The sequence below is a fragment of the Sceloporus undulatus genome, chromosome 1 (genome assembly GCF_019175285.1).
Source record: "Sceloporus undulatus isolate JIND9_A2432 ecotype Alabama chromosome 1, SceUnd_v1.1, whole genome shotgun sequence".
In the NCBI taxonomy this organism is placed as follows: Eukaryota; Metazoa; Chordata; class Lepidosauria; order Squamata; family Phrynosomatidae; genus Sceloporus; species Sceloporus undulatus.
In genome coordinates, this window is record NC_056522.1 from 280466015 (window position 1) to 280474226 (window position 8212).

At 41.5% G+C, this 8212-nt stretch overlaps 1 protein-coding gene across 1 annotated transcript in view; it reads left to right on the forward strand.

Annotated features, from left to right (window-relative positions):
* The window catches only part of MICAL2 (microtubule associated monooxygenase, calponin and LIM domain containing 2), a 189584-nt gene extending 187341 nt beyond the window's left edge, over positions 1–2243 (forward strand). The window contains exon 37 of the mRNA XM_042459493.1: positions 431–2243. The gene's annotated coding sequence lies outside the window, so the exon portion shown is untranslated. The remainder of the gene's footprint in view (positions 1–430) is intronic.
* Positions 2244–8212: the final 5969 nt, after the last annotated feature.

The window sequence follows — 8212 nt, forward strand, 5'->3', positions numbered from 1 at the left end:
TTCTCGTTGTGGTGTGCCTTCAAGTCATTTCAGACGTATGGCTAAGTCGACTCTATCATGGGGTTTTCTTGGCATACAGAAAGTGATATAGAAAGCTCCTAAATGTAAGGAAGAATCCAGGTTGTGGGGCATGACTTCTTCCCAAAGGAAAATGCTCTTATGTACCTCCATACATACAGAGATCTTTTCCCCCCCAGATGTGTTATATACTAGGAACAACCACAGCTATCTTTGTGTTAAATGAATGAGCAAACAACTCTTATGAACCTTTTTTGACACATAAAAACTTACAATGCTAAGGCAATATAACGTATGCTGCAGAAATGGGGAATATTTGGCCTTCAGAATGTTGTTAAACTCTGGAACCCTGCATATTTTCCATCCTAAATTTATTATAATGAAGGAATTATTTTAACCTTTTTGCCTTTAGATTTGTGAAAAGGATCTAAGTGATGACCATGCAGTGTCGGATGGAATGATAAAAGAAGCAGAAGAGAATCAAATTTGCATCTTCTTTGGAGGAACAGAAGGCAGCAAAAAGATGAGAGGCACATTTTCAAAAGTTCATACAATCTCAGGAAAATAATTTTGAAGATTATACCCTATCTGCCAGGCAACTTTTTTGTCCTTTCAGACAGATGAACGTTAAAAAAAAAAAAAAAAAAAGGGGGGGGGAGCAAGATTCTAATGAAAAGTCTTATTGTCAATGAAAGAACTTGGTACTACAACTGCAAAGGGATGGAATGGTGTTCCTATTAAGGTTCATAAAAATAACTCCTCATTCACATTTGTATATGAAGAAACGGTGGCTAAATTCTCTGTGTGTCTTGTCTGGTATGCTTCCACTGTGGAAATGACACCAAGCGTTAATTATTTCCCATCTCCTAGAATTTTATTTCTGAGTATTTTTGAAAGGCATGGAACTAAACCATCCCTTTAGGTCCCCCTTCCCATGAGATTATAACCTTTCAGAGGTGGCAAGAATGGGATGTGCATGTTTTATTTTCATATAAGGGGAAACGTCCCAGTTTTTAAAGCACCCATTGCCATTATATTAACAATTCAACATTCAACAAAATTGTTGTAGTGGTGGAAGACAAATGTGTGCTTTCAGACTATATATGCATTTTATAAATGTATTTATGGAAACATGTCAGTGCCGTGTTTAACAAATGTAATTTAATGAACAGAAAGCACAGTGAATTTAATGAAGCTTTATTACAGTGGTAAAAACTTGCCATTTGTAACAACTGTACCTTAATAGCAAAGGGATTATTCTTAGCCAAATGCAGAAGGATCAAGTGATCCTTCTGCAGCTGTAACCAAAGATGATGACAAAATATGCTGGCAGAAATATGTATTATGGTGGTAGATTTTTATAAGGTATTTTCACAACATGAATTGTACCAGTATATAATCTTTATTTGTACATAAAAGTCAGATTTGTGGTGTTTGTGGCCAAGGAAAAACCCTGACCACAGTGTTTTTGTATGATGCCAACAGTATTCACTAGAGGAGCTGTACAAAGTCAAATATATATACTGTAGCTGAAGACAAAAAGCCAAATAATAAGATTCAGAGCAATAACCTGGCAAAGTAGTTCACATGCACTGATATACTTCTACAGGCACTGGATCTTTTGCACACTAAACTGTTTGCAGGATTTCAACCCAATAGGGAAAAGTGAATCCTGCGGTCTTTGTTTATCGCTTTACTTTCAGCAAGTTGAACTCAATTTTGTATTTGATTAAAAACATATAGGAGGGGCTTGTTTCTACTTCACATTCTAACTAGCAAGATAAATGTTATGTAACTATATGTAAGGTGCTTAAAAGTTCTGCCTCTGACTGAGCAATAGCAAATATGTAATCATCCTGAGTCAAACTGCAATGCTCAATGGAAGGGTGAAGCACAAACTGGATTTTTGTAAAATGCAGCAGTTGGGAAAGTTACTTTCAGAACTATAACTCCAGGAATCCTGCAGCCAGTGTGTCCATTGGGCAAGTTGGCTGGAGATTTGGGAAGCTATAGTCCAAAAATGTGATCTTTCTAAGCTTTGAAAAGACCTAGGTCAGAACTTTAGGACTGAGATGAAATGTGTAAAAGCTGCAGCAAATCTTGTCTTTTTCCACCTTTGAACATGAGATGAGAATAAAAGTTCATTTTTATTTGGGAACAATGGCGGGATACAAACCGCTGCTTTGCGGCGCTCCCCCGCCGGCGTCATTTGCTCTGTGCGGGAGCCGCAGCAGCCAAACCGCGCGACTCCCGCGCGGAGCAAAAAAGAAGCTCCATTTCGGAGCTTCTTTCTGCGGCGCCTCTATGAGGCGACGCAGGCGCATTCGCGACGTCATAGGCACCGCGACATGTCTGGACACTATGCGTCCAGTACGTAAAGATGGCGGCGCCCATGTGGAAGGGGCGCCGCCATCTTGTACGTATTGTATATGTACTAGGGTTAGGGGGTGCGGAAGCACCACCCCTTCCTAACCCTAGTATGTATACAATACGTACTATATGGCGGTGTGTATCCCGCCACAGTAATGTTTCCATTTAAACATGTGTTTGGGGGATTGAGGTTTGTTTTGAACCAATTTGTCCAAAATAAACTACTTGTTTTCTTATTCATTGTGGAACTGTAGCTTGTTCTTTGAGTGAAAGCAGTAGCTTTTACTGTCCTTTTGTACATGGAAAACAAGGAGAAGGGAGAAGGAATCTGCATTGCATTCCTTTCATTTTAGATGCCTAAAGTGGACTGAAATATCCTATTGAGAAAAATATGGAGACTTGAAAACAACAGACGAAAAAATGTTCTCTTAAATGTTTATGTATTTATTTTTGTGTGGTGTTTACATACAACTTATATTTATTTATTCTTTGGATTCACTTTTCTGTTTTGGTCAGTAACTGAAATACCTATAGTAAACAATGTCTAGGCAATAGCAATGCATTATTGTGTAAGAGGCAATTATACCATAAGGACTGTTTGTTAAAATTGAGATGTACAGTAGCTGAGTTCTTTATTTGTACTGAACAGATGCACTTTCTTCATGATACATGCATATTATGAGTCACAGCATTATTGCAGTGTAAACTATCTCTGTGGCGGTATTAAAATTTATTAAAACAAAAAACATATTTGGATAATTTGTTACTAAAAGCATGTAAGCTATAACCAGTTTTTGGACACATGACCAACAATTTGGGGGTGTTTAATGGAAGTACAAGTTCATTCATGATGGTAAACAAAAGATTTTGGGTGGTATCCAGTTAACCCCTGATGCATCAGAGGGAGGAAATTATCGCCTTTAATTTTTTGTGGGGTTTTTGGGCTATGCGGCCATGTTCTAGAAGACGTTTTGCCAGCATCTGTGCTTCTTCTTTGGCTTCCTACACTAAGAATCTACCCTACCCTACTCTAGAAGGTTAGAAGACCGGATGATCCCATGAGCGTGCCAGAGGTTGAGAAGAGATGAGAGTTTTGGGGAGCACCAGAGTTTGAGAATAAGAGAAAGTCATCTTCTTGTGTGACTTTAGATTTAATGCCTTCTCCAGTGTTGTTTTACTTCTGCTTGTGAAGGTGAGGAGTCAGTACAATTCACAAGAAAGTGAATGAAACGATATAAAAATAACCTGTACTTAATATTAATACTGATAATCATTAAATTAATAATAATCAAATTATTTCCCAGAGCAAAAACAGATCAGACTGTATTGGGTCAAAGAGACAACTGTGAATTGCCAATTGAAATGAAGTTTGCTTTTGTTTCATGTGAAATGCCTTCTCTGCAGTCAGAATCCAAGAGGCTTAGGTTAGCAGGTGCAGCAAATGCTGTGGTAATAAACCAAAACAGTACATGCACAAGCGTTCCAAAATTCCCCCAAATGACTCAGCAAATAACATTTTAAAGTAAGGATTAAATGTTATCCATTAAAGAAAATGGATGTAGCATTGTTATTGACATTATAAAGCTTAAAACTAACATCCCTGATATCACTACTCCCAATCCTCCCCACAAAAGATTAACAATTACTGGTGTTCCTTTCAAATGCTACTTTCAAGCTCTGCAGGGACCCATGGAGCAGTAGTGGAAAAATCACAGCCTTTGAGCACATAAAGGATGTGCTTGTTCCCACTGTTTAATGCAGGGGTGGGCTACTGCAAAGGATGGGCAGTCCTCCTTCCTGGGCCACATGCCCACACTCCAAGTAGCTGAAGTTAATGTGATGTAACTTACAGTCCTGGGAATAGACCAAATGCAGACGATTCCCACAATTTGGAAGGCAGCAAAGGGAGTCAAGCCACCAAAGCTTTATGCAAGCTTTTTCCCCAAAAGGTGTTCAGCTATATTATCAGATGGAAAAATATTTTAAATTTTTAAAAAGTTATGAGGGTGGGGACTAGCAGCTGCAAGCAGCCCAAAGGCTGCATTTTCCACACCACTGAGTTTAATGGATTTAGGGAACAGGGCCTTGGATAAGGTGCAGGTACCTTTAGGCACTTGGGACCTAGGGCAGAGGGACACAAAGTGTAGTTCACCAAAGCTGTTCTTATAGCCCCCCCCCCAAACCCTTCCCCCTACCCATAGATTCACATGAAAGTCACTGTGGTGTAGTGGTTTGAGCAATGGACTATGGAGTTTATCACACGGCAGGTTAAATGCTCAAATCCCATGCAGAAACAGGTTTTAAATCCCGGAAAATCCCGCAAAAGCAGGATCATTTTCAGACACATTGGGGACATTGAGCATTAATGCGACATTAACTTGCACAGAAAGTGGGCAAAATCATGCTGCTTTTTACTTCTGGGATTTTTGCAACCACGATTTTCCTGGATTTAAATCCCATTTCTGCATGGGATTTCACTGATTCCTTCCCATGTGATAAACTCTTATGACTCTGGAGACTAGAAATTCCCCACTCAATCATGGAAACCCACTGGCTGACCTTGAGTGAGTCACACACTTGGGGGGGGGGGGGGGGGGGGGGGGGGGAGAGATGATAGCATTGATTTAAGGTTGCCATAAGTCAGAAATGACTTGTAGGCACACAACAACAACAATATTTACATAGGTTTATTTTAAAGAAAACAAAACACTACAATTTTTTTCAGTGTCAAAAATGGATGTCCAGCCATTTGTTTAGAGTTATCTGTGCTATCCATGGAAGGATCCCAGGGCATGAAACTGGCCCCTAGACCAAATGAAATTTGCCTATATATAGCATAAAGCTTTCATACTTATGAACAATGGCACGAGTAGTTCTTGGAAACAGGATAACTACCAACAATTTATTATGTTTCACTTATTCTGGATAACTGCCTATTGAGGATCAGCTCAAGAAATGGAAAAGGGGAAATCACCAAAGGGAAATTCAAACAAATAGCTAGCCTGTGTAGGGGTAAAGTCAGAAAAGCTAAAGTGCAGAATGAACTCAGGCTTGCTAGAGAGGTTAAGAACAATAAAAAGGGCTTTTTGGGGTATGTCCACAGCAAAAGGAAGAAGAAGGAAACGGTAGGGCCACTGCACGGAGAAGATGGCAAAATACTAACAGAAGACAGAGAAAAGGCAGAATTACTCAACACCTTTTTTGCTTCAGTCTTCTCAGAAAAGGAAAAGGGTGCTCAACCTGAGGATAATGGAGCAGAAGACAGATTAGGGGAATTCCAGTACAGAATAATTAAAGAGATAGTACAGGAATACCTCGTTAATCTAAATGAATATAAGTCTCCACGACCAGATGAACTACATCCAAGAGTATTAAAAGAACTGGCAAATGTAATATCAGAGCCATTGGCAATAATCTTTCAGAACTCCTGAAGAAAACAGGAGAAGTCCCAGCAGACTGGAGGAGGGCAAACGTTGTCCCCATCTTCAAAAAGGGGAAAAAAGAGGATCCCAACAATTGTCGTCCAGTTAGTCTGACATCAATACCAGGAAAGATTCTATCGCAGATCATTAAACAGAGAGTCTGTGAACATCTAGAAGGCAATGCCATAATCACAAAAAGTCAACATGGGTTTCAGATAAAGAAGTCATGCCAGACAAATCTTATCTCTTTCTTTGATAAAATTACCAGCTTGGTAGACGAAGGGAATGCTGTGGATATAGTATATCTTGATTTCAGTAAGGCCTTTGACAAAGCTTCCCATGACCTTCTTGCAAACAAGCTTGTAAAATGTAGGCTAGACAAGGTAACTGTTAGATGGATTTGTAATTGGTTGACTGGCCGAACTCAATGGCTCCATCCTGGAGAGAAGTGACCAGTGGGGTCCCACAGGGCTCTGTCCTGGGCCCAGTGCTATTCAACATCTTTATCAGTGACTTGAATGACAGTATTGGGGGGCATACTCATCAAATTTGCAGATGACACCAAACTAGGAGGAGTAGCTAATACCCCAGACGACAGGATCAAAATTCAAAATGACCTAAATACACTGGAAAGTTGGGCCAAAGCTAACAAAATGATATTCAACACAGAGAAATGTAAGATACTATACTTAGGGTGGAAAAATGAAATGCATAGATATAGGATGGGGGGCCCCTGGCTTAACAAGACAACATGTGAGAAAGGGATCTAGGACTCCTAGTAGACCACAATTTGAACACAAGTCAACAGTGTAATGCGGCAGCTAAAAAGGCCAATATGATTCTAGTCTGCATCAATAGAAATATATCTAGATCAAGGGAAGTAATAGTGCCTCTGTATTCTTCTTTGGTCAGGCCTTACCTAGAATACTGTGTCGAGTTCTGGGCACCACAATTCAAAAAGGATGTTGAGAGTGTGTCCAGAGAAGGGCAACTAAAATGGTGAAGGGTCTGAAAACCAAGCCCTATGAAGAATGACTTAGGGAGCTGGGAATGTTTAGCCTGGAGAAGAGAAGGTTAATAGGTGATACGACAGCCTTGTTTAAGTATTTGTCACATTGGGGAGGGAGCAAGCTTGTTTTCTCCTGCTCCAGAGAACAGGACCTGGAACAATGGATGCAAGCTACAGGAAAAGAGATTCCACCTCAACATTAGGAGAACTTCCTGACAGTAAGGGCTGTTCGAGAGTGGAACAAACTCCCTTGGAGTGTAGTGGAGTCCCCTTCCCTGGAGGTCTTTAAACAGAGGCTTGATGGCCATCTGTTGGGGATGCTTTGATTGAGACTTCCTCCATGGCAGGGGGTTGGACTGGATGGCCCTTGTGGTCTCTTCCAACTCTACAATTCTATGATTCTAAGTTCTGAGTCATCTTCACTGACAATTGTTTTTGTGTGGCTTCAAGTTGTTTCTCCCTTATGGCAACCCTATCATGGGGTTTTCTTGGCAAGTTATTTCAAAGGGGGTTTGTCATTGCCATCCTCTGAGGTTGAGAGAGTGTGACTTGCCCAAGCTCACCAGTGTTTTCATGGCTAAGCTGGGAGGCGAACTCTGGTCTCCAGAGTCATTATCCAATGCTTAAACCACTACATCACTAACAGTACTACTACAGTCTAACCAGGTGGTTGTAAAACCTTGGGCAACAGTATTCAGTACTATGTGCCTTCCTTTTTGGAGTATACATTCCTCCTTGTTTCAAAAAGAAAAAGATAACCTCTTTAGTTAGGAAGAGCTATCACAATTGTTAGAAGAGGCCAAAGGCTTATTTGACTACATTACATTTTAAAAATCAGTTTTTCAGTAGATATGGTGTTGTTGTTGTTTTAATCATTCATGTTCCAGGACTGATCTATGCCATAAATAACAATTTTAAATCACCTGGGCCCTTGTGCCATTGCATGCTCCACAGTTAGGATTTTTGCCATATCCCGTCTGGGGGTGGACTTTCCCGGTTTTGGACGGGTTGGCACGGTCCCGTCGCGGTTTGCCCTTGTCCCGGGTTTGCCCCCCCCCCGGCCCTGGGCTTTGTTAGGGTGCTGCTGCTGCGGTGCCTTTGGCTCCTGTTATGGCCGTCTGCTGATGTGGCCAGCTGGCGGGCCAGCCATCCACCCACCTCCTCCGCCTCCTCTGCCTCTTCCTGTGCCTCTGTGCACTCCTTCTCCAAGCGCAGCGCTTTGGCGCGGCCGCACAGCCCCTGGCAGTTCCCTGCCTGGGGCTGGAGGCAGCTGGCGTGTGCCCCGCTTGTGTGGGGACGCACGCGCATGGGGCTCACAAAAAGCAACTCCTTCCCTTGAGGCTGTCTGGCTGGCCAATAGGAAAAGGCTGGGGGCGGGGCTGTTTCCAGCCCC